Raw genomic sequence first — 23,101 nt, forward strand, 5'->3', positions numbered from 1 at the left:
GAAGGATGCTCTCTGTGTCTTCCTCAAGCTCCGAGCTGCGCTGTGTTCTCATTGGTCACTGCCGAGCAGAGGGTGGAGAGGAAGCCCTCCTCTCCTGCTGTGGCCAGCCTGGTTGCCCTGAGGCTGGAGATGCTTGGGGAGGCCCCTGTGGGGGCCAGCATGGTGCCGGCCTCAGCTCCATCACCTCTCGTCCCCGAGAGTGGTGTGGGGGATAGATCGGCTCCCCCACTCTGAGCCAAGAGGCTGTACGCAAACTTGTCCAAGGCCAACACAGCCAGCAAGTGTCCGATCAGGGTCTAACCCAGGTTCACCTGACTCTAGAACTCAGGCCTTGTTAATGCACCTTGCCCCTCTCTCAATATAGTCATGCTCAGACACATGAATAGGGACTTCCCTGGTAGTCCAATGGCTAAGATTCCACGTTCCCAAGACAGGGGGCCCAGGTTCAATCCCTGGCTGGGGAACTAGATCCCGCTTGCCCCACAACTAAGACCTGGGCAGCCAAATAAATATTTTTTTAAATTAATAAATAAACTACATTATAATTCCTTGAAGGAGCTGTGCTGCCTCTCTAGGTCTTGGCAGATGGGGGCACCCCATCTGGAGGGGTGTGGCCCCCACTCCCCCTGCCACCCCCAGCCCTCCTCCAGGTTTCCTTCCAAGGCAGTGAACACCCTGCAGCAGAACTTTCTCCCAAGTCCTCCCAGGTCCCACCAGGCTGGGGACACCCTCACAGCCTGCTGCACTTTCCTTTCATCCAAAGTCCTCAGGGCCAGAACTTTTGTCTGTTTTGTTTGCCACCAAGAGTCTGTGTCCAGTTGAAGTCTGACACAGTTCAGTTCAGTCGCTCAGTCGTGTCCAACTTTTTGTGACCCCATGGACTACAGCATACCAGGCCTCCCTGTCCATCACCAACTCCCAGAGTTTACTCAAACTCACGTCCATTGAGTCAGTGATGCCATCCAACCATCTCATCCTCTGTCATTCCCTTCTCTTTCTACCGTCAATCTTTCCTAGAATTAGGGCCTTTTCCAACGAGTTAGTTCTTCGCATCAGGTGGCCAAAGTATTGGAGCTTCAGCTTCACCATCAGTCCTTCCAATGAATATTCAGGACTGATTTCCTTGAGGATGGACTGGTTGGATCTGCTTGCAGTCCAAGGGACTCTCAAGAGTCTTCTCCAACACCACAGTTCAAAAGCATCAATTCTTCAGCACTCAGCTTTCTTTATAGTCCAACTCTCACATCCATATATGACTACTGGAAGAACCATAGCCTTGACTAGACAAACCTTTGTTGGCAAAGTAATGTCTCTGCTTTTTAATATGCTGTCTAGGTTGGTCATAACTTTCCTTCCAAGAAGTAAGCGTCTTTTAATTCCATGGCTGCAGTTACCATCTGCAGTGATTTTGGAGCCCAGAAAAATAAAGTCTGACACTGTTTCCACTGTTTCCCCATCTATTTGCCATGAAGTGATGGGACCAGATGCCATGATCTTAGTTTTATGAATGCTGAGCTTTAAGCCAATTTTTTCACCCTCCTCTTTCACTTTCATCAAGAGGCTTTTTAGTTCTTCTTCACTTTCCACCATAAGTGTGGTGTCATCTGCATATCTTAAGTTATTTATTTTTCTCCCGGCAATCTTGATTCCAGTTTGTGCTTCATCCAGCCACAGGTGACACTTAATTTTTTTGTTTTTAAATGAGAAAACTAGTTGAGTGATGGTGGCCCTGGGGAAGTGTCCATGACCACTCTTGCCTCTGACTAGCTGACCGGCTGACCTGCTCTGAGGCCCAGGTGAGGAGAACACTCCTCCAGGGACCCAGGACGTCACTGTGCTGGTCCTGACACGAGGCCCGGGACCGCTCTTCCGTGGCTCCCGTTACCCTTCTGCTCAGGCCTGTCCAGAGTCACAGGCCACATCTGAACAACCGGGGTGCCAGTCCGTGCCCAGCAGCCTGCCCAGCCCCTGCCCCCTTCACAGACAGGCTCCTCTTTAACAGCATTTACAGAAACGCCCTAACCCGGCAAGAGAGGTTTGGGGGCTGGACTAGAAGCAAGACCTCAGAGGCCACCCAGGACAGGGATCACAGCTTCCCCATTCAGAGCCACCCAGAAGCCAGTTTCTTTCCTCCCTCTGGAGCATCTTCCCTACTTTTCCATGAAGCTCCATGAGAGGGTTGGTTTTTACTCTTTCCTTTATTTCCAGAGCATGAGATGTTTGGATGGCATCACCGACTCAATGGACATGAGTTTGAGCCAACTCTGGGAGATGGTGAAGGACAGGGAAGCCTGGCGTGCTGCAGTCCATGGAGTTACAAAGAGTCAGACATGACCAAGCAACTGAACGACAATGGCTTCCACAGCCCTGGGGACTGAGGTTCTCTGTGCGGGAGGTCGATCAAGCTGCATGTGAGCCGTGGAAGGGCTGGGTCTTGATGGCCTGGAAGCCCCATCCTCCCCCCTGTCCCCGATGTGGGTGCTGAGCCCAGTGGAGGCCTGCACACGTCTGCTCAGGGCAGACAGTGCCCTGGGGTGACCTCTCCCGCCCCCCACCAAGCCTAGGCCTGGCCTGCTTCTCAGAGCAGCCTGTGGCCCCGAGGTACAGCCCCTGGTTTGCGGGCTTTTTAATGGATGCTGTCTCTCCAGGCCTCCCACTTTGCACTGGCTTTTTAGAACAGCATCTGATTTCTAATCAGGCGTTCATGTCCCAGGCTTTCAAGGGCCCAAGTCTGGGAGGGTGTGGAGCCTGAGTCTCACACTCTCTCTGCTGCTCAGAGGCTTGTGGGAGCCTCACAATTCCTTCCAGTAGGAAGGCAGGTTACAGGGAAGGAGCCGGGAGAGGAGAGGGAGGCCCAGGCCTTAAATGACCCACCTTGCAGTGGGACCTGTGTCTGTCCCCTATCCAGGCCCAAACTGACTGCAGCCACCAAGGGAAGCTGGGCTAATCAGCCACCCAGACTTCACCGGGCATCTCCCCACCACACACGCAGCCCCCAGACAGGGAAACCAAACTGGCAGCACACTGCCTGGCTCCCTCACCAGCTGAGATCAGAGCCAGTCACGGGATCGTTCAGCAGCCTGGCCGCAGGACCCCTTCTCGGGAGGGAAGCATGTGTTACTGCGATCTACCAGCCGACTCCCCGCTCATGATATATTCATGCTCTGTGTCTCAGCCACCTGCTCAGCCTTAACAACAAATTCCCAGTTCCAGCCAAGGAGGAAAGGTGACAGATAGTTGGGAAAACTGCAAATGGGTCATTCTGGAAGATTGGAGGGGTGACAAGGGGTCCCAGCAGGCGCAAGAGCTCCTAGATGGGGAGTCTGGGGTTTCCTGAGCCCTCCTGAGAGCGGGAATCCTGCAGAGAAAGGCAGACCTTGTTACCGAGTCCAGGTTTGCTCTGCTTACTGCATGACAGGGCAATAAATCCGAGACGAGGTGTTAAGACAAGGAAGGGGTTTTATTCGCCTGACCAAGAAGATGGCAGGCTACTGCCTCAAAATAACCATCTTGTTGGGGTTTTTTTTTATGGATCAGAGATGGCAGGTGAGGGAACAAAGTAAAAAGACTATTCAGTCCTTGCACATGTTCCCTAGAATGGCAAGCCTCAGACACGGGGATGTGTTAGTTTCACTTCCTTACCATCCTTCAAAGGGTGGGCATACAGGGTTACTGCTGGGGTCAGGTTATCTTCCCGAGGCAGGCCATTATGTCTGCCTACAATAACAAAAGCAGCAAGATGAGGGTTAAAATCACCTGTAAAAGAATGAAACTAGAACACTTTCTAACACCATACACAAAAATAAACTCAAAATGGATTAAAGATCTAAATGTAAGACCAGAAACTATAAAACTCCTAGAGGAAAACATAGGCAGAACACTCTCTGACATAAATCACAGCAAGAACCTCTATGACCCACCTCCCAGAGTAATGGAAATAAAAGCAAAAATAAACAAATGGGACCTGATTAAATGTAAAAGCTTTTGCACAATGAAGGAAACTATAAGGTGAAAAGACAGCCTTCAGAATGGGAGAAAATAATAGCAAATGAAACAACTGACAAAGAATTAATCTCAAAAATACACAAGCAGCTCATGCAGCTCAATACCAGAAAAATAAATGACCCAATCAAAAAATAGGCCAAAGAACTAAACCGACATTTCTCCAAAGAAGACATACAGATAGCTAACAAACACATGAAAAGATGCTCAACATCACTCATTATCAGAGAAATGCAAATCAAAGCCACAATGAGGTACCATCTCATGCCAGTCAGAATGGCCACTATCAAAAAGTCTACAAACAATAAATGCTGGAGAGGGTGTGGAGAAAAAGCAACCCTCTTACACTGTTGGTGGGAATGCAAACTAGTATAGCCACTATGGAGAACAGTGTGGAGATTCCTTAAAAAACTGGAACTAGAACTGCCATATGACCCAGCAATCCCACTGCTGGGCATACACACTGAGGAAACCAGAATTGAAAGAGACCCGTGTACCCCAATGTTCATCGCAGCACTGTTTACAATAGCCAGGACATGGAAGCAACCTAGATGTCCATCAGCAGATGAATGGATAAGAAAGCTGTGGTACATATATGCAAGGGAATATTACTCAGCTATTAGGAAGAATGCATTTGAATCAGTTCTAATGAGGTGGATGAGACTGGAGCCTATTATACAGAGTGAAGTAAGTCAGAAAGCAAAACACCAATACAGTATATTAATGCATATATATGGAATCTAAAAAGATGGTAACAACGACCCTATATGTAAGACAGCAAAAGAGACACAGATATAAAGAACGGACTTTTGGACTCTGTGGGAGAAGGCGAGGATGGGATGATTTGAGAGAATAGCATTGAAACATGTATATTACCATATGTGAAACAGATGACCAGTCCAAGTTTGATGCATGAAACAGGGCACTCAAAGCTGGTGCACTGGGACAACCCGGGGGGATGGAATGAGGAGGGAGGAGGGACGGGGTTCGGGACGGGGGACACATGTACACCCAAGACTGATTCATGTCAGTGTATGGCAAAACCATCACAATATTGTAAAGGAATTAGCCTCCAATTATAATAAATAGATTAATTTTAAAAAGAAAGAAAAAAAAAGATGAGGGTTAAAATCACAGAAGCAGATCCAGCATGAATTCAAAATTAACCTTTCCTAATTGCATCCTCACCCCATTCTTCCAGGACAAATTCCCTCTAGGAATGGAATTCATCTGAGCCTGGGACACGCAGCGCGCTCTCCTGAGGGGCCTTAGTGGCAGGAGGAGTAGGTGGGTTCCCCTGTCCAGTGGGAGAGTGCTGGGCAGGCCGCCTGCAAGGCGGGACTGAAGCTGCTCCCCTGGGTTCACTCACTTTGGGTTACTCTCAGTGGGGAGGGGGCAGGACCCAAGCTCGGTGAACTGGGTGTCAGCCAAGGCCACTAGGGCCCTCAGGAGCTGGGAAAACCTGACTCCCATCTCTTCTTGGTCCTGAAGTCAAATTCGCTTCAAGACTTCAGACCCCCGGGGCCTCCAGGATCCTGCTTCCACACCTCAGGGATCCAGGTGTGAAACGCAGCTCAGAGAACCTGAACTTCCAGTTTATTTACACAGCCTTCAGGAGCCAATGGTCTTCAAGAGGATTCTGGAAAGGGCATTGTTCCCTGGTAGCTCAGTGGTCAAGGATCCACCTGCAATGCAGAAGACGCAGGTTCAATCCCTGAGTCTGGAAGATCCACTGGAGAAGGGAATGGCAACCCACTCCAGCATTCTCACCTGGAGAATCCCATGGACAGAGGAATCTGGCAGGCTACAGTCCGTGGGGTCGCAAAGAGTCAGACACGACTGAGCAGGGCCTTTCTTTTCTGTTCTCATGCCGGCAAACCTCCAAGTAGCAGCAGGCCCTGCCAGTCTCAGAATGTCCTCTGCTGGGAGGGCCTTGGTTTCCCCCAACCGCCCCCTGGCCCCCCACCCCGCACCACGCTCGCCTTCTCATCTTTTACTGTCTCTGCCTCAGAATGCAGACTTGTCTCATACAGAGCATCTTTCCATCTTCTCTGTTGAGTTGGTGCCAAGGACGACTAGGCCTCAACAGGGCATATGAGGGCATCCTTGGTAACAAAGACAGTCCCTTTCCTAACAGCAGTTCTGGAACCAGTAGCTAATCCAACCCATCTTTCCCTCTTGTGCCAAGTGTATGTATGTGCGTGAGTAGTCACTTAGTCGTGTCTGAATCTTGGCGACACCATGGACTATTAGCCCTCCAGGCTCTTCTGTCCATGGGATGCTCCAGGCAAGAATATTGGAGTGGGTTGCCATTTCCTCCTCCAGTGGATCTTCCCAATCGAAACCCTGTCTCCTATGTTGGCAGATGGATTCTTTACCACCGTGCCACCTGCAAAGCCAACATGTGTATAACTGTACCTAAAATGGGGGCTCCAACCTGAGAAATTATAAAAAGAATCCAGTAGCCAGGGCATAAAAGGCTGACTGCTTACTGATGAATGAAATAGATAAATAAACAGATAAAGAAAGAAGACTTTTGGGAGTTTCCATCATCAGACTAAAGACAGATGCTTCTGGGAGGGGAGCTGCCATAAATCTCCTCCCTGGCGGGGTGGGGATTCCCTCCAGGAGAAGACACAGGACCACTTGTATAAACAAAGTGGTAAGGCATCAAGCTGTCTTATCTCTTAAAGCCTGTAGGTCTTCCCTAAATAAACTCATTTTTTCTTTCTGTCCCTCCCCTCCCCCTACTGTTAGGTGTACAACCTCGTCTCCAGTTATTAAGCTGCTTCTTTTGTGCTCGCATCTGTATGTGAATCTTTTCTCTTGTTCATCTGTCCCCTTGTCAGTTAAAGTCACAGGGCCCCCTCCTCTGAAGCCAGATCTAAAGAATGAAAGTTTTTCCTCCTAACAATTTGATGTGTCACTGTCTCCAAGAAAGCCCTGGAGACAGTTCCTCTGGGCAAGCAGACGTTTGGCCAAAGGGCTTAGCAAATGCAAGGAGACAGAGACAGGGCCTTGCGTGGGAAGAAAAATCAGAACAGCCGCAGTCATGTTCAATTTGGAAAATGGGACTGGGCAGGCCATAAACAAGGGCCATGAACTACACTGGGAGCACACTGCCCCTGGAGCCGGGGACACTGGCCCCGAGCCCATCTCTCCCATCTCTGTCCAGCCAGCCTGGTTTCTCCTGTCCCTTGCCGTCCCCTGTAATGGATAACCAGGCTCCAGCTGCTCTGGTCTGGGGACCAGGTCTCTGATCCATGCAGGAAGACTCTGGCTGCAGCCTTGACTCCATGGACACCCTGCCTCGATCCCCAGTCGTCCTACCCAGGTGCTCAGCTCCTGTTTTGCCTCCAGTTCCTCCTGGCCCAGAGAGGAGAGGGGCAGAGACAGAGGCAGGAGACCCAAGGGAAAGAGGACCTTCATGACTGCTGTGTTTTGGGCCTGCACCAGCCCAGGACAAGGCACAGCCCATCAGTGGAGAAGATCGGCAAGACGGGATCATCACCTTCGAGCCCCGAGGGTCCGCTGAAAGCAAGCCCACAGACATACACCCACCTTGCACTGCCCAGGAGGGTGCCCACCTTGGGAGGAACTCCAGACCCTGGCCTGCCCAGGCTTGCTCTCACCTGTGTAGGACATGGGCACTTCCTTTCTAGGCCTGGGTACAGAGGAGGTATCTGTCCATCCTCATAGCCTGCAGGGCCAAAAGGTGTCTCTGGGAGCTGAGCAGTGAGGTCCAGGAGCGAGGGGAGGGTGCGATGCCTAGGGACGCCTCCTCCCAACCCACGTAGGGGATCCCCTCACAGACTCTCATTCCTTTCTCACCCACTTGCTAATTCATGCCTTAATCTGCCCACTGCTTCCTCTAACAACCATTTGCCGGATGTCTACCAGGCGGCAGATCTGGGGAAACTGAGGCAAATAAGACTCAGCGGCGAAGGGCATAGTGGAGGGACGTCCTGGCAACCAAGTTCACAGCTGAGAGATGTTCCAGGGGAGCTGAAGACAAGGCCAGAGAGCACAGACACCTCATGGGGGAGGTGGCATCTGAGCCCGGCTCGAGAGAGTCTGGGGCAGGCCTCTGACAGGTGTCAACCCACGTGCCTCGGACAGAATTGTACATCTAGCTCTTGAAGGCACAAGCTCTCATTCCCGCTGACATCCACCCCAGCAAAGGGAGGGGCGCTCTGTGAGAGACACACTTGAGTCTTTACAGGGCGAGTGGACCCCTCCAGGCCTCACAGGTGGGGAAGGCTTGCCCCAGGAGAGATGGTGGGCGCACCGGCTCCTCCTGACCGAGTCCCCCTGGTGGAATGCTCAAACACTGCGGGGTGCAGCACACACGGCTCCGGGGCTTGGGGGTGCCTTTCCTGGCCCCATAGGGCGGGGAACATGCTTGGGCTCCAGAGTCAACAAAGCCAGCCTGAGGGCCCAGCACCGCCCAGCAGGCTTCAGTTTCTCCAGCTGTAAAACGGGATCATAAATAATCGTTTTCCTCTTGGAGCAGATTGGAGGATTAGCGGAGACCAAACATTTCACCCACTTGCCACACAGGGTGCCCTTGACCCTTGCCTACCCCAAGACAGAGGCCCTGGTCACAGGCTGTGGGGGTCCAGGGAGGACAGAGGCTGTTAGGAGCCAGCGGCTGACATACATCGCCAGGTTGGCAGGAGGCTGGGGTATGGGGGCGGTTGATCCGAGGGAAGGAGTGCAGGATCTAGGAGATGGACCGCAACCCGCACTGCGGGGATCCAAGGAGCCTCCCAGCCCCGTCCCCCGCCACCGTCGCCCCCACCCCCTGGGCGAGCCACTCCTTCCCCATGGCTCTTTACCCCGCCCTCGGCTCTGCAAGGCCTGGTTAATTCAGAGTCATTCTAATCAATTAGATGAAGTGTAAAATAACTGCTCTCTGCTCTACTCAGGAAATGGGGCTTGTCATCTTTAAGGCTTTATTGAAAAGGCACTCAGTTCAGTTCAGTCACTCAGTCGTGTCCAACTCTTTGTGACCCCATGAACTGCAGCACACCAGACCTCCCTGTCCATCACCAACTCCAGTTCACCCAAACCCATGTCCATCAAGTCGGTGATGCCATCCAACCACCTCATCCTCTGTCATCCCCTTCTCCTCCTGCCCTCAATCTTTCCCGGGATCAGGGTCTTTTGAAATGAGTCAGCTCTTTGCATCAGGTAGCACTGGAGTTTCAGCTTCAACATCAGTCCTTCCAATGAACACCCAGAACTGATCTCCTTTAGGATGGACCGGTTGGATCTCCTTGCAGTCCAAGGGACTCGCAAGAGTCTTCTCCAACACCACAGTTCAAAAGCATCAATTCTTCAGCAATTAGCTTTCTTCACAGTCCAACTCTCACATCCATACATGATCACTGGAAAAACCATAGCCTTGACTTGCCATCACTTTATTGGCCAAGTGATGTCTCTGCTTTTTAATATGCTGTCTAGGTTAGGATGGAATTTTGTGTTCCCAGCAGGTAGGCAGCGGAGAGGGCCAGGGGGAGGCCGATGGACAGAGTTCCCCCAGCGGGGCTCCATCTGCCCCAGGCCACCCTCCTACTCGGCCCCACGGGCAGACGGACCGCCAGGCCAGCCAGCCCACCGGCAAACTCCCTCTGCGCCTCCCACCGCCCTTTCCACCTTCAGACACCGTGGCTGTGGGAGGGCCGCTGTACTCAAGCTCAGTAAAGTGGACAGAGAAGCCCCAGGGAGCCACAAGGCACACGACACACACCCGCAGTGAACAGGGACCCAGCCGAACCCCGAGTCCAATCAGTCACGTGTCCTTTCCAGTCTCTTCGGGGGGAGAATCCTCCCTGACCTCTTCACCTCCTTCATCCATCGTGTTTTGGCTCCACTCCTACCGCAGGTCACTCATGAGGGGATGCTAGTCATATAACCCTGAGCGCCTGTTGGCACGATGCTATTTACAGAGCTTGTTTCAAACCATTTTATATCATGTAGGCGTTACTCTACTCTCTCATGTCCAAAAGGAGCGGCTGGGGTCAGGAACAGTGGGTCCCCTGTGGTGCTGGCAGCCCAGTTAGCTTTGCCCAGCCTCCTCCCTGCACGGAGAGGGGTCCTGGGGACATCAGCTACCTGGCCACGTGTCCTCAGCGGCCACCGCTGCTCTCAGCCATGCCATCCTCTGGAAACTTCATCGCTCAGGATTCCACGAAGGTGCTCAGTGGGAAACACGTGTGGCGGCTCCAGAATTTCCTTAAGTGTCAAGATTAAAAAGTTGAAGTTTGCTGCTCAGTCGTGTCTGACTCTTTATGACCCCATGGACTAAAGCCCACCAGAAGCCTCCGTATGTGGAATTTTCCAGGCAAGAATACCAGAGTGGGTTGCTATTTCCTTCTCCAGGGGATCCTCCCGACCCAGGGAAGACCTAGAATTGAACCTAGGTCTGCAGCATTGCAGACAAACTCTTTACCATCTGAGCCACTAGGGAAGCCCAATGTCGAGATTAAGATAACCAAAAGATGAGACTTCCCTGGGAGTCTGGTGGCTAAGACTCCGGGCTCCCATTGCAGGGAATTGGGGTTCGATCCCTGATCGGGGAACTGAATCTCACATGCTGCAGTGACGATAAGACCCCAAGTGCCACAGCTAAGACCAGATGCAGGCAAATAAATAAATATATGTAAAGATAACCAAAAGAATAGAGTGACTGTCTTCTGAATGAGGAGAATGCAAAGCCTTTAGTTCGAGGAACAGCCAAAGGATAAAGGAATAAGACAAGGAAGATCCCTCTCATGGCCCGGGTAGCCTGTTCCCAAGTGTGTGCTGAAAAAGCCGAGGCTGGTGTAGCAGCTGCATTCTCACCCCTGGGGACCATGGGAGGGGCTATGGGGGCTGGGAGACTCCTGCAGGGCCCTGGGCTCCTCACAGCAGACCTGGGTCACCTCTAGGGCCGGTTTGCTAGCCACACACACACCTATCCCCAGTTTCTGCACTGGAAGAAGAGGGTCTGTCTCTTCTATCCAGGTGTAGGTATTCACAATAGTTAACAACTGACATGGTCCAGCACAGACCAATAGCACAGATGTCAGCCTGGCAGCCTTGCTGTGAGCACTGGTTGAACCTGAGCCCTGACTCTCTCATTCAGCCGTGTGAGAACAGAGTCATCCCCCTGTCGCCTGCTGGCACACGTGTGGCTCGGCGTGACCCTGAGCCATCACATAATAAGGATGACGACGTTAAACTCTGTTGAGCACTTACAAAGTGCCAGTCCCTGCGCTGAGTATAGTAGTTCCCATCACTTACCTATGAAGTGGATGTGATCATTATATCGGGTGAGAAATAAAGAAACTGGGGATCAAAGTGATGATCACACAGCCGCTGAGAGGTGGAGCCCTGATGCAGGCTCAGGCAACAACCTCAAGCCTGAGGCCCTAACACTTGTTTGCTTCTCTTTATTTATTTTTAATATTTATTTCTGTATTGGCTGTATTGGCAGGGTCTTAGTTGAGGCATGTGGAATCTAGTTCCCTGACTAGGAATTGAACCCAGGCCCCCTGCATTGGGAGCACGGAGTCTTAGCCACTGGACCACCAGGGAAGTCCCTGCTTCTCTTTAAAAGAAAATAAAAAATGAAATATGCACCCTGGACTCCATTCAAAAAAGGTAGGAAGGCACATCCTCTATTTTGAAAATGCTATCTAAACAGCCACACACTCACCCAAGCTTCCATCATGCGGAGAATGAGCTTGCATGGACCTTAGTTTCCAGATGCTGTAGCAGTGATAACAAGCATTCATGACCCACCGGGAGCCAGGCCACTGTGTACCACAATGTACCTAGCTAAGAAAAGGCTTGGGAGAGGTTAGGGAGCATCCCTAATGCCACAGAGCTAAGAGGAGGCACAGCTGAGATTTGAACTGCCACCTTTCTGAACTGGAAGCCCAACAAGGCACTCGAATTAGGATTAGAATTAGAAATTTTCAGGACTTCCCTGGTGGTCCAGTTGCTAAGACTCTCCGCTCCCAACACAGGGGGCCTGGGGGTTTGATCCCTGGTCAGGGAACTAGATCCCACATGCTGAAACTAAAGATCCTGAATGCTGCAACTAAGACTTAGCCAAATAAGTAACTATTGGGGGAAAAAAAAAATTAAAAACATTCTTCCAGTCCAGGCAGAAAACTGGGAGGGGGAGGAGGAGGGTGCAGCCATGGCCGAGAAATGGCCAGAGGACCGGGGCCGTGCCTGGCTACAGGAGCCCTCTCCTCCGGCCCTTCCAGCACCATCTGCTCTGGACCCCTCGGCTCCCACCTGTCATTTCTGTGATGGATGGCTCCAGCCGGTCCTTTCGCACAGCCTTCATTCTTCAGACTCAGGGAAACCGAGACCCCACTGAGACCCTCGGTTACTGGCCCAAGGTCACACCACCCACCCCTGCAGCCTGAGTGTGCACAGCCTTCCCTGGTCCAGCCCAGAGCTCTCTGCTCCCGCCTAATGGCTGAACCCAGCCACCCACCCCCCAAAGGCAGGCCCAGCAGACGCCCCGCTTTTTTTTGCTGTCTTTTCTCCCAGTTCTGTGCCCTTTGGTTCTCATGGGAACAGGCTGTCATTCACCATGATTAGCTCGCTTCCCCTCTTGCCGCAGCCAAGAGCTAATCGTCCTGATTTCCTTCCAAGAACGGTCTCTCTGAATAGCCTTCGCAGGCACAATTAGGCAGGTTCAGCCTGGCTTTCACACTCCAACTCTGAAAAAAAATAAAATAAAATCAGCCAGGAAGCGGGGCCTCTCGGAAGTTCTCTGAGAGCTCCTTTGTGCAAGGAACAAAGAGCACGCATAATTACCTGCTTAGCTGATGAGCACTGGACCCCAGAGCCACGCTTGCAGCAGAGCAGGGCCCGCTAGCCCGCCCCCACCAAGACCCCGTCTCTTGCCCGCTCCATCAGCAGCTGTTCCTGGGAGCAGCCGGCCGAGCGCACCTGCCTCTGGGATGTGCCATGGGGATGGCGGTGCCCTCAGGGCCCCCTCCCTGGTCAGCCTGGCCAGCTGCGGCCACAGGCCATTAGTCAGGGCCTGGAAAACCCCTGATAGCTCAGTTGGTAAAGAATCCGCCTGCTATGCAGGAGATACCAATGCAGGAGGTTCGATTCCTGGGTCGGGAAGATCCGCTGGAGAAGGGAAAAGCTACCCACTCCAGTATTCTGGCCTGGAGAATTCCATGGACTGTACAGTCTATGGGGTCGCAAAGAGTCGGACACAACCGAGCGACTTTCACTTTTGGATAAACCCAGTCATGCAATGCTGGAGCTGCAATGCCAGGCGCCTCATTGTCATGATGGAGGACCCAGGGTCAGAGAGGAGAGACGTCCTGCCCAAGGTCATGAGGCCAGTCCAGGCCAAGCCCCCACTCGGAACCCAATCTCCCTGCAGGTGTGCCCGCCTCACGCTGACCATACAGCTGGTTTGAGATGCGCAGTCATCTTGGCCAGAAAAAAGCAAAAGCTTCCAGCCAACTAAAGAAAATCATTTTTCCCATCAGACTGGCACATGCCTCAGATTGTCGACAGGCCGAGGAAACTCCAGTACTTTGCATGGGGACAGAGAGTGGGTCCTTTATCTCCATGTGGAGAAACCAAGATCCAGAAGGAACTGGTTCAACTCAGCCAATAAACGGCAGAGCCAAGACTGCTCCTGCATCCCCTGCTCCCTGGACCAGGGCTCCCATCAGCTATCCGACACTGCAAACTCCCAACACTGTACCTGCTGTCCTAATGAGACAGCATCTTGAGTGACTCGGAGAGCCCATGCAATTGACAGGTGGTTCCAGACCGTCTCACTAACCAACAGCTTTGGAGACTCTGGAGCTTGGGAGAGACCAGTACAGGCGAGGGACCCCTGGCGGTCACTCAGCTCCTCACTGAACTGTGTACCTGGGCGAGTCCCTCACCTCTTCACACCCCTGCGTGTGTGCAGGGAGTGTCATGCCCTCATGTGTTTGGGAAATACCACATCGTATTCTTCTCCTAAAGCAGTGAAGGCTCTGAGCAGTCCTGCAGGAAGGAAGCCTGATAAACTGTTTCAGTCCAGTGATCCCTAAATCTCATGCCTCCTGGAGCTGTTTTTTCCTTTTTACCTGCCTGCAGAAGTAGAATCCTGATTTGGAAAACATCATTGCGTGCCCACCTGTCTGTGAGGGCCTCATGAAAAGACCCTGCATCCCATTTCAGGATCCCCAGCACAGAGGACACAGGGTTGTGAGTGGGACTGAAAGGGAGAAGAGCCTCAAGGAGGGTAGCCCCTATCTTGTGAGAATCAGAGGAGTGGACCCTGCACAAACACTGCCGGCCAAGGGGAAGGAAAAAACAAGGAACTCGGAGTGCATCCCTGATGCCGAAGGGCAGGAAGGATGGAGATGCCGTGGCCCCTGGGGTCCCCTGGGTGTCACTGTGGCCCCCTGGGCTCCCTTGGGAGTTGCAGTGGTCCCTTGGGAGTTGCTTGCCCCGCCCCCCCCGCCCCAGGGCCCCTTGGGAGTTGTAGTGGCCCCTTGGGGTCCCTAGGGAGTTGCAGTGGCCCCTTGGGGTCCCTTGGGAGTTGCAGTGGCCCCCCCCCCCCGCCCCGGGGTCCCTTGGGAGTTTGCAGGGACCCCCTGAGGTCCCTTGGGTATTGCTGTGGCCCCTTGGGTCCCTTGGGAGTTGCTGTAGCCCTCCCCCCCCGGGGTCCTTCAGGGCTAAGCAAGAGACACCCAGGGAGCATGTGGTGACCACTGTTCATAGCTCTTCTACCACTCAAGCTTGAACCAAGGTCATCTCCACTCACCGGAGAAGCCGTGCCATCTTATTCGGAGTTACAGACCCCTTTGAAAATGTCACCCGCCCCCTCTCACCTCTTAGCACCAGCTGTGACTAAAAGCAGGACCAGACTTGATCCCCATTTGAAACTGACATCTGTCTCTCGGCCAAAGAGTGCAATATAAATGACAAATTAATGGAAGAAGCCAAGAGAGTTCCATCCAGAGGGCTAAGGCCCTGCCAGCCCCAGGGGCACCACTTTTTATGGGGCACTGTTCTAATCATGAGCAGGTCCTCCAGAGGTGAAGGAGCAGGGCGTGCCCAGGGTGGGTCCACGTGGCCTCAGCTTGGGAGGCCAGAAGAACCTGCCACGCCCTCTGCTGGGAGCAGTTGGCCAAGCTCAGGGCAGAGAGCTCAGAGCTCCGGTCACACGCTAGGCTAGTTGTTATTCGAATTTAAATCAGCCTGAGAGTTCAAGAGGCCCTATTACTCCGGACACAGAAAATTAGTGAGCACAGCCCACGATTGCATGCTATTTTCATTCTCCGGATAAGGAAGTTTGGAGGTGGGAAGGCGTCAGATCCCAGGGCAGAGTCTAAACCAATCTGCTTAATCATTGCCTGATTATGTGCAGTGAGGAGGGTGGGGGGAGACACAGAGGTGTCTCAGGCACAAGCCCCCCTCACTTTCCAGAGTTCAAGAGAGAAAAGGACAGGCTGGGGCTGGAAAGATACAGCCATGACCCCTCCTTGACACTCCCGTATCCCCAGGGGTAGAAATGATGTAGTGAGATGATGTCGGGTTCACAGGTTCAAATCCTGGGTCAGCCACTTACAAGCTACATGACCTTGAAACATAAAGAGGATGAGCCAGAGTTTCTTAAGGGCTTGTCTGTGCCAGGATTGTGCTGACTGCTTTATGTAGATCATGCAACTGTTCTCCCAACCACCCACTGAGACGTACTGTTGCCATTTCACAGATGCGGAAACTGAGTCCAGAAGTTAAATGATCTGGATGTCCTGGTCCTTGAACCTTTTTTCCTTCTATAAAGTCAAGGGAGTCACCCCATCTCCAAGGCTTAAATACAATAATATTTACAAAAATGGCCAGCACCATATTTGACACGCAATAATGTTCTTTTTGGAGAAGGCAATGGCACCCCACTCCAGTACTCTTGCCTGGAAAATCCCATGGACAGAGGAGCCTGGTAGGCTGCAGTCCATGGGGTCGAAAAGAGTCAGACACGACTGAGCGACTTCACTTTCACTTTCCACTTTCATGCATTGGAGAAGGAAATGGCAACCCACTCCAGTGTTCTTGCCTGGAGAATCCCAGGGACGGGGGAGCCTGGGGGGCTGCCGTCTATGGGGTCGCACAGAGTCGGACACGACTGAAGCGACTTAGGAGGAGAAGGAGGAGGAATGTTATTTTTTGAAATGCATTCATGTGTTCATTCATTTACCTCTTTACTAATTCATGCAACCTCTTATTTAAAATAAAAGGGCCAGCAATGGTGCTGAGATGCCGACAGCAGGCCCTCCGTAAGGCAAGGGCATCACGAGCTCCATTAGCATGTGCGCATGTCCCCTTCACCCCACCCCACCACATCAAGCTAGTCCTTACTCCTGCAGAGTAAGGAGTAAGACTGAGCATCAATTCCTCTTCTAGGATTATTCATAATTCTAAAAATGGAAACAACAAAAATGCCAATCAAAAGTAGAATGAATAAATTGTGGTGCATTCATATGGTGGGATACTCCCTACAGCAACAAAAAGGATGGACCACAGCCACATGGAAATGTGGATGAGTCCCACACATGTGACACTGAGCCGAAAAAGCCAGATGCCAGAGCAGATGTCTTATGATTCCGCTCATGTTCAGCACCAGGCCAGGTGAGACCCACCTCAGGTGACAAGAGTTGGAACCTGGCCACGCCTGTGTGGTGGGGCCACAGGGCCTGAGAGGGGCTTCCTCAAGCTCTTTCCTAGTTCTGGAGCTGACATCTCAACACATTCACTTTGTGGAAAGGCAATTATGCAGGTGCGTTTTTCTGTAACGTGAAACCTGGTTTTAAAAACGTGTATTAGACACCGCAGGGTGTCGCTGTTGTAGACTGTGAGATGCCTGTGTGTGATGATCAGAGGGGTCAGGACTGGACAGTGAGTGTCCAGGACATCAGGGGAGCTGGGAGGCAGGAGACAGAGGAGAAAAAGGCTCAGTCTGAGGCCTGCAGGTGTTCAGAGGTCAGAGGACCCAGCAGAGGAGACAGAGAAGGGGGCCAGCGATGCTGGTGGAAACCTCGGAGGCAGTGGAGACCCCTCGGAGCACTTGCTCTGGGAGTCAGGGAAGATGGGGACGGACTGAGGGCCCGTGTGTGGGTCTCACAATGCGAAGGTCACCTGATGAGAGCATTTCAGAGGTGAAGAGGGGACAAAAGCCAGACTGCAGCCCGCTGCAGAGAAAAAGGAGGGGAGGAGGGGACGAGACGGATGCTACTGTCTTCCCAGGCTCACCTCAATGCTGCCGCCTCCAGGAAGCCTTCCATTTCAAGGCCACACCACTTTACAGTCACTCATGGCTGTCCCCACCATGGGAGCTGGGTGCTCCCTCAGAGCAGGACTGTCTCTTTGATCCTCCCGATCCTAGCGCACAGCAGGCACTTCAGAAATCTTAGTGCCTCTCTCCCTCCTCAGATCACAGAAGGAAGTTCTGAGACTTGTCCAAAACTGTTCTCCCATGTTATGAGTCACCCCTCCCCAAACAATTGTTGTTTTTGTACTGCTGTGCGAGGATTATTAGTATAATGATGAGACCTAATAATGCATTAATTTGGTGGTGAATCGTATTGTCACAGTCATTAACTCAGCGATGGCAATTTTGTTTTAATTTAATCCAGCTCCTTACGCATTCTGTCAAAACCTCCAAAAATCACATAACCCAGAACCTTGTTGCAGAACAGACTGAATATCAAATTTATGGACTTCATGGAAATCTGCCTGCAGTGACCATTCTCTGGAGTGAGGAAACCCAAAGACAGCAGTCAGACAGGTGAGCCCAGGGCAAGGCTAACAAATTCTCCCGCCTCCCACATGAGACCCCCTCCACTTCCTCTAGACCCCAAGGGCCTCAAGGGCAAGAACTGGGTGGGAGTCTCCCCTCTGCTCCTCTCCGGGCTCAGGGAAACACCCTGCATACAGCATGTCCGTGCTCCCAAAGCAGTGGAAGAGCAGCCTGGGAATGGAGGAAGGAAGGGCCCAGTGCCCAGCAGCACAATTTTTAGTCCACAGGAGGGCAGATGAGATAACGTGGGGTCTCTCTCCAGCTCACATCAGGACCCTGGCCCTACTCCAGGCTGCAAAGGTTGGGGAAAAGCTGACCAAGAGCCTGGGGTGACAGGAATTCATTTGGCTTTTCACTACTGGGCTTCAGTCTCTGTGCTTGAACCAGGCCATGACCTCTTGCTTGCTAAGTCACTGGTGGCTGAAATGGGTTGGCTGTCCTTCAGGAGTCTCTCAAGATGGCACTTACCCCTCGACCGACCCTACTCACTGCTGTGCCAGAATCAGAATTGGCCAGACTCACGTAACTGATGTATGAACCAGAAGCCATGTTTTGTTTTGTTTTGTTTTTTAACGGACGATGAACAACTGAGGTGTGACAAGGATTGGGCTACTTTCTCCCAGAGATGCAGTCCTCCTTGTCCTCTTTCTGGATAGGGTCTCAGGGCCTGGGAGATCCCAGGGCACCAGGCACAGCGCCTTCACCTGGCCCCTGCTCTGCTCTCCTCTCCTGCTCCCTGAAATGGAGAGGGCTTCTGGGGCCTCTAAGTTGCTGAAGCTCTGGTTCCACTTTCTGCTGAGACCACTGTGTTTCTTTTTCATTGTAGCTCCTCGCCCTGGGGCTTTGGGGGAGAAAGTCCTAGCCCAAGCAATGGGCTGAGCTCAGCAACTGCCCTCCTTTCATTCCATCCTTATGTCCAGAACCCAGAACAGTCAAGGCTCAGTAAACACGACTGAATGAGTGGATGAATGAACTGGTGAGGTTCCTTTCTCTTTTCCAGGAGGTGAGCATTTCTCAGGAGTCAAACAGACCTGGGGTGGGGGGATGGGGGCTGTCTGCCAGCCCTCCAGACGACCCAGATGTGCCTCATCTGAAGAAGCACAGCTGGACGCCCACCGCCAAGGAGCGTGCAGCAGAGCCTGCCGCTTTCTTCGCTCACAGCGCTCACTCAGCTTCCTTTAGGTCTTCCAGGCCTGCGAGCTGTTCCCCTCTAAGATTGTGAAGTCTGTCCCATAACAGACTGACTTGAATTTAGCTTTGAGAGTAGCTATACTTCCAAGGTTTAGATGAGCTCCTTAGGGTGCCCTCAGGGCTCTTCCCAGGCAGACCTTAGCCAGTGGAATCCAGTCCTTGGACAGCGAAGTGGGACAGGGACTTTGGATTCAGATGGTCTGGTTTAGAAGATGACCTGTGTGACTTTCTACAAGTTGAACAACCTCTCTAGACTGAAGCCTTCTCATTCTTAAAGCAGGGCCAGTGAAAATGTGATGGCGTAATTACACCTCCCTGGGGGCACAGTACACTTCCCTGGTGGCCCAGCAGGAAAGAACCCGCCTGCCAACGCAGGAGACATGGGTTCAATCCCTGGGTTGGGAAGATTCCCTGGAAATGGCAACCCATCCCAGTATTCTTGCCTGGGAAATTCCATGAGCAGAGGCGCCTGGAGGGCTACAGTCCATGGGACCTCAAAAACTTGGACATGACTTAGTGACTAAACAACAGTGGGGGCAGAGTGGAGGGTCATGTAACCCTGGCTCAGCGTCACTCCCCCAGCCGGGGGCACTCTGACTCTGGGAGGACTCTTTTCGGTGTCCTAGAGGAATCCCACGCACTGGGGAGGACTGGAAAGAAGGAGGCGTCACCCAGGGAAAGCCCAGTGGCTCCTGTTTCCCAGGCTGCTGCCAGTCAACTGAAAGTCAGAGGCATTGAGGCAGAAAGAAAACACCTTGGGCTAAAACAAAAGAGGGGAGGGAATCAGAAAAAGTGGAGGAAAACTCCAGAAGCCAACCACAGCACAGGGTGGGAGACAAGATACTCTGCATGACTCTCGCTTTTCAGTAAGGAAACTGAGGCCAGGGAATAAGGACATGAGCTGGAGACACACCCAGCTCAGCCCAGTTCCAGCCCGTGTCCCTCCACTCCTCTGCGCTGACTCATAGCTGACCGGCTGGATGGATGGAACGACCGAGGGACTGAGTTCCTTCTGCTGCAGAACAAAGATTCCGAGAAAAGAAAACCCAGCCCAGGAAGTCTCACATGGCCAGGTTGCAATTTAACACATGACACTCAGATATGCCAAATATTTAGCTTATTTATTTCTCTGCAGTTTATCTAACCATTTTCACCAAATTCCACCCATTTGGAGAATGTAAACTTACCAATTAAAGAAACCCCAGCGGAATGGGGTCTTGCAGCTCAAATATGGCAGAGGAACAGGAATATCCTTTCAAAAACTGTCTCAAAGATGAGTGTATGTATGTTCAGTCATGTCCAACTCTTTGTGACCCCGTGGACTGTAGCCTGCCAGGCTCCTCTGTCCATGGGATTCTCCAGGCAAGAATACTGGAGTGGGTTGCCATTCCCTTCTCCAGGGGATCTTACCAACCCAGGAATCGAACACACATCTCCTGTGTCTCCTCCTTTGGCAGGCATATTCTTTACCATGGTGCCACCTGGGAAGCCCCATCTCAAAGATAGCCATATGCAAAAACGAAAAACAAAAAACCCTATTTTATACCATATTCAAATTTAACTAAAAAATGGATCATAAGCCTATATGTAAAGATAAAGTTTCTGGAAGAAAACAGAACATCCTCACAATCTTAGAGCTGGGAAGCACTTTTTAAACAAGACACAAAATACAAACTATAAAAGAAAAAAAGAAGTTCAACATCACCAAAATTTAAAATCTTTGATTTTTAAGACACTGTTTAATGAAAAGGGGAGGCACAGATTGGAGGAAAAAAATCCGCAAACTATATATCTAAGAAAGGACTGGTGTCTAGAATGTAAAGAACCTTTAAAACTTAGTAAGACAAGGCATTTGAATAGACAGTTAGCAAAGATGTGCAAAGTTGTCAGTCATTAGTGAAACATACATTAAAACTATGGCAGATACACTTGACCCCCACTTAGGATGTTAAAATTAAAGACTAGCTACTAGCTCCAGTTGTCAACTAGAGTTCTCACATTGCTCCCTGTGCTCATTGACAGGGAAAAGGGACAGTCAATTTGGAAAACAGCTTGGCCATTTCTTGAAATTTAGCAACACACCTACCAGATCACCAGCCACTTCTGCATCTGAGTTATCTGCCCGAGAGGAGTGAAAGCGTACCTTCATGGAAAACTTCTACATGAATGCTTGTAGCAGCTTTCGTCATAACAGCCCCAAAACGGAAACGCAAAAATCCATCAAGAGGCGGATAAATAAATACATGTGGTGTAGCCACACAGTGGAATACCACACAGCAATAAAAAAGAATGAACCCTCATTGTACACAGCTGGGTAAATGTCAAAATAATTATGGTAAGTGAGAGAAGCCAGTTTAAAAAGAAATCACGATCATGTTCTACTTGAATACATTTCTAGAAAATGCAAACTAACCTATAGTGACAGAAAGCAGATCAGTGACTGCCTGGGGACAGGGTGAGGTGAGGGTAAGAAGGAGCCTGAGGGGGAAATTACCAAAGGGCGAGAGGAAACTGGGGCTGGGAGATGGAGATGGTAACTAGCTGGGCTGTGGGGATGGTTTCCTGGGGGTGTGTGTGTGTGCGTGTGCGAGTGCGTGCAAAGTCCCTTCAGTCGTGTCCGACTCTTTACTACACCATGGGCTGTAGCCCGCTCGACTCCTCTGTCCATGGGATTCTCCCATGGAGAATTAGTTCAGTTCAGTCACTCAGTCATGTCTGACTCTTTTCAACCCATGGACTGCAGCACACCAGGCTTCCCTGTCCGTCACCAACTCCTGGAGCTTGCTCAAACTCATGTCCATTGAGTCGGTGATGCCATCCAACTATCTCATCCTCTGTCGTCCCCTTCTCCTCCTGCCTTCAATCTTCCCCAGCATGAGGGGCTTTTCAAATGAGTCAGTTCATGGAGAATACTAAAGTGGATTGACATTTCCTTCTCCAGGGGATCTTCCCAATCCAGGGATTGAAGGCCTGTCTCTTGTGTCTCCTGCATTGGCTTTTGGGTTCTTTACCACTAGCACCACATGGGAAGCCCTCCTGGGTGTTACATATGCCCAAACTTAATATACAGTACACATTAAATATGTCCAGCTTATTGTATGTCAATAGTACTTAGTAAAGCCAAGGAAAAACAGAAAAAAGAAAACCACTCCAAACTAACAAGGAGAACATCTCAAATTCCAAAAAGCAGAAATAACATAAAACATTCTCTAATCGCAGTGCAATAAAAGTTTACGACAAAACCTGGGTGGGAGGACGAGGAGCAGGGGAGCTACCATCTTGAAGGAGAAAAATTCTGCTAACTCATGAGTCGAAGAAGATGCCCACACTCAAACTGCAGAATACGTAGAGATAATAATAAAACACCTGAAACCAGACCCTACAGGAATTCAGCTAAAACAGTCCTCATAGGAAAACCCATGCTCTTAAAAACTTATATTTAAATTAGCAGAACAACAACAACAAAAAAGGAAATAAATTATAAATCCAAAGCTGGAAGTAAGAAAAAGAACAAAATCAACCTATGTGGAAGGAAAGAATACAAACCAAAGTGAACATAACGGGGTTAGAAAAGCAAGGCCCAGGAATGTCCTTCCTGCACCAGTGGGCACAAAGCTCTGCCCTCCCCTCTGCCCTCCCCTCTGGGCTCACCAGGCACCTCAGGGCCTGCTCCACCCCTCTGCCACCCCAGCTCTCCAGCCCTCCAAAGCTGGCCCACCTGAGCGGGAGGGGATGAACACACACCTGGGAGTGGGCATGGGAGGATGGGGGCAGGAGCTCACGGGGCGGCAGGGTCTGGGCTGCCAGGCCCCCAGCAGAGGATCCATCCCGTGCACTGGCTGAATGGACCACCCAACAGAGAGTAGACACAGAGTCCACTCACTCCCCTCCCCACCCTCTAGAGCAGTGGCCCCAACCCTTACCGCACACCAGGTCTGCCAGGGAGCTTTAAACATGCCCAAGTCCTTCCCCAGAAGCTCGGATTTCATCTAGTTGCAAAATGAAAGAAGTCGCTCAGTCCTGTCAACTCTTTGCAGCCCCATGGACTCGTCCATGGAATTCTCCAGGCCAGAATACTGG

At 51.4% G+C, this 23,101-nt stretch overlaps 1 long non-coding RNA gene across 1 annotated transcript; it reads right to left on the reverse strand.

The window, feature by feature from the left end:
• Positions 1–8,943: 8,943 nt before the first annotated feature.
• On the reverse strand, positions 8,944–21,323 carry LOC129622546 (uncharacterized). Its single transcript, XR_008700050.1, has 5 exons — positions 21,165–21,323; positions 12,598–12,728; positions 11,705–11,826; positions 10,120–10,239; positions 8,944–9,392 (listed from the first exon to the last, which is right to left on the reverse strand). It is a non-coding gene; the product is annotated as an uncharacterized LOC129622546 (long non-coding RNA).
• Positions 21,324–23,101: the final 1,778 nt, after the last annotated feature.

The sequence above is a fragment of the Bubalus kerabau genome, chromosome 11 (assembly GCF_029407905.1).
Source record: "Bubalus kerabau isolate K-KA32 ecotype Philippines breed swamp buffalo chromosome 11, PCC_UOA_SB_1v2, whole genome shotgun sequence".
Lineage (NCBI taxonomy): Eukaryota > Metazoa > Chordata > Mammalia > Artiodactyla > Bovidae > Bubalus > Bubalus kerabau.